We start from the raw sequence: 3,461 nt of genomic DNA on the forward strand, positions 1-3,461 counted from the left end.
AAAAAAAAAAAGAAAGAAAGAAAAAAATAAAAGTGCATAGTAGCCTGTCAGCGTCTCTTCTTAATTGGTTTGGAACCTCTTGGTGAGTGATTGCAGGCACACCTTCCCTCCAGGGAGCTGTGCACACCACCTCTGCAGCTATCCCAACCCTTCCCAGGTTACGGCACGGCAGCTGAGCTACCTTGTGGACCTTCATCTTCCCCATGGTACTGTTGAGGGGAAGTTGTGGTTCAGTAGTTTGAACTCGGGTCTGATTGCAGCTGCTCCTGCTTTTATGGCATGGCTGTGACCTCACTGCCTTCTGTGGTGATGGCAGCAGGAGGATGGTGGTGGTGCCCTTGGTAAATGGTTTGTAAAATGAGATGGGAGGCAGCTGGGTGAAGCTGACTCAGAGCTGTTGGTGCAGTATTTGGCTGATAGTGGACTGCATCCTCCCTGGATGTGAACAGTCACAATGATGTAGAAATACTCTTGTGGATTTGGTTAATAAGCTGCTATCACTGTAAAACTGCCTCTGCATTACTGCTCTGTTACAGTGAGAGGATGAGGGTCCCTACATCCGTGTCCCAAAGATGATGGTCTCTTATATGTGAACTACTGCCAAGTCCAATTCTGTGCAGGCAGCGTCTCTGAGGCTGGTAGGCAGGGAACAGAATGCTTGGAGTGACCCTTATAGGTTAAACTGAAACAGCATAGCTTTGGTAATTCAGATCAGACCCAGTCTTGGACTGGCTGAAAAGTTCCGTGTTATCTCCATCCTGAGAACAGGCATATTGCTCTTCATAGAAAGTTCTGCCTATACTGTGTCTCTGAGGTAAGTAAGATGGAATAAGAGCATCCGAAGAAATGAGTACAGGGTCCCATTTGTTTGTGACAGCAGGGCCTTAGCTCCTGTGCAGGATTCTCCTCTGGCAGCTAGAGAAAATCTGCACTGCAAGAACAGAGAGGAACTCATCCACAAAGGAACAGTGCTCAGGTTGAAGCCAGTGGGCAAAGAAACTAAGGGAGTGATGTGCATCGTGCCTCGTGTCTGGGCACTGCTACTCAAACACTTCTTTGTTTGTCTGTTTATATTTTACATATTTACTTTATGTAGTTGGAAATACTTAAAGTAAAAAATAAAACTCCATCCTAGTTCTGGAATAAAGTGACCACAAGGAGGAAGAGGTAATGTGAGTGTGACTACAGAACTATACCAGTGTAGCTGTAATTGGGAAAGCGTGGAGTTGAGCTTCAAAGAGACAAAACCTTAAAATACTCTAGACCTCATCCTCTTTCATATAAATAGCACTCCATTTTTAGTTAAAAAAACCCTTAAGTTTATAAAAGGCACAGGCTTTCTTTACAGGTTCTGTATTTTGGTGTTAACATGACTGACATCCTGCAAAATGTGAGGTGTCTGAAGGGTCAAACCAGATTGGAGAATGTGTTGATGTACTGATGTTGTTGTAACCTATGGTTTGGGGAATGTTGCAGGGGTTGTCCCTCAGGACTTTAGCTCTTTGGCAAATAGAAGAATAGAAGTGGAAAAACATTACAGAAAACATGTCCAGGGGAAGAGCCCTGGTTATGCTTCACGTTACAACAGGAAACTCTGGTTCTCTATTCTGTGTCTCCCTAAAATCTGACAATTTTGTCTGTATTTGTGTGTTTGTCTAAAGTTCAGATTTGAGTCTTGGTTTGACTGTGGCTTCCCTATGGAATTCAAATATTGCACTCTAGCCTAATCTGGCAGGAAACTACAAGCTGAGAGTCCCTGAGTGTAAGAGGGCTCTTTCTTTTGGTAGATAAGCCAATATCTCCATTATGCTGCTCTGGCTGCCCTGCCAATGCCATTTCATTGATTCCTATTTTAGACAGGGTACCCTGTATTACTGGTGCCACAGAAAAGTGCCAGGTAGGCAACTTGAGCCATCAGGGACAACCACTGACTGACACTCAGGCCTCATAATGACTGAGTAGGATACTGATTTCCTAAGCAATGCTTCTAAAATGTGATAAAATTTGCAGTGTGTTCCTTTATTATTATCCTTATTATTTGTCACTTTATGTTCTGAATTGTCAGTGGGTGGCAGTGGGTATTATCTTCATGCCTCTGGAAAGAGGCTGCAGAGTCACAGGATGGCCGAAGTTCAGGGCTTACAGAGGTCATTTTGTATATTTGTATGTTTATCCTGCTTACTTTTTTTAAGTAAAAGATCTGATCTCTGCTAGGATGACATTTGCAGACTCATTAAGATAATCAAGTGCTTGCAGATCTTTGTGCGATTCCTCGCCTGCTTTGGTCGCATACTCACACTGTAGCAGAGCCTTAAAGGATAAAGCATGTAGGGCCTAGATTCTCTGGCATCTTTATTTAGTACATAACCTGTGAGACAGGCGAGGAATTTACCATACTTCATGGCACCTGAGAAATTGCATTTTCAGTTTAGGAGACTTGGGTTAGACAGTGCAAAGAGTTTAGAACTCAAGGGAATTACACTGGGGAGGATAAGCTTGGGTGTGAGGAAAAGGTTCGTCACAAGAAAGTGCTCAGGCATGGAACAGGCTCCTCAGGACAGTGGCCAAGCTACTGGAGTTCAAGGAGTGTTTGGACAGTGCTCTTATACATAGGGTTTGAATTTGAGTGGTCCTGTATGGAGCCAGGAATTGGACTTTGGTGATCTTTGTAGGTCCCTTCCAACCCAGGATATTCTGTGATTCTTTGACTACAGACCATGGACTAGGTGAGGTGTATTTCTTTAAAGGGAAACCATGAGTCAGCCTGAGATGCAAAAAGTTCAGATGAGAGAAGTGTTTGTTAGTTCCTGGGAAAGGAGGTTTAGAAAAGGAGAGTGTGAAAGAGGAGGAGAACCTGTCTGAAAAACCAGCTGCTTTCTGTAGAATTTGTGCCACTCTGAGATCATAAAATTTCTAAACTGTGAAGTTGAGTGGAATACCTGGATCACTTTCAGGTCCTAACAGCCACCTAAGAAGATGCTTTGACTGAACACTATGCGGAATAGCATAGTGGAATAGCATTGCACACAGTGCATGGATTAACTGTACTCCTGAAGATGAGCCAATCTTATGTACTCATAGCTCAGCTTATTTCAGTAGGAATAATTGTGGATGCTGAATGTTCAGTCTGTGTTTTGACAGGCATTGCTTTTATCTCATTGCATAGTTGCCTGCAGGTTACAGATACTTTTTTTGTAGAATGCAATGGATATGTCTATCTGAGAAGAAGAGCTCACATGCTCTTTCACTTGTACTCTGAGATGACTGGGTGTGAGTATAAACATATTAGCGCAGTACTAAGCCCAAGCAAATATACCTGCCTCATTAGCAAGGCTTGTCAACCCAGCTTTAGCAGTGTGCTGAAACCTACGTGGCTTCTAAAGTTCAGGTAATCTCTGGCCAGCCAGGAAAGTTGACAGAAATCTCTCATGCCTGTTAAATTATGAAGTGTTGTGTATTTT

This window comes from Meleagris gallopavo, chromosome 13 (assembly GCF_000146605.3).
Source record: "Meleagris gallopavo isolate NT-WF06-2002-E0010 breed Aviagen turkey brand Nicholas breeding stock chromosome 13, Turkey_5.1, whole genome shotgun sequence".
NCBI classification, from domain to species: domain Eukaryota; kingdom Metazoa; phylum Chordata; class Aves; order Galliformes; family Phasianidae; genus Meleagris; species Meleagris gallopavo.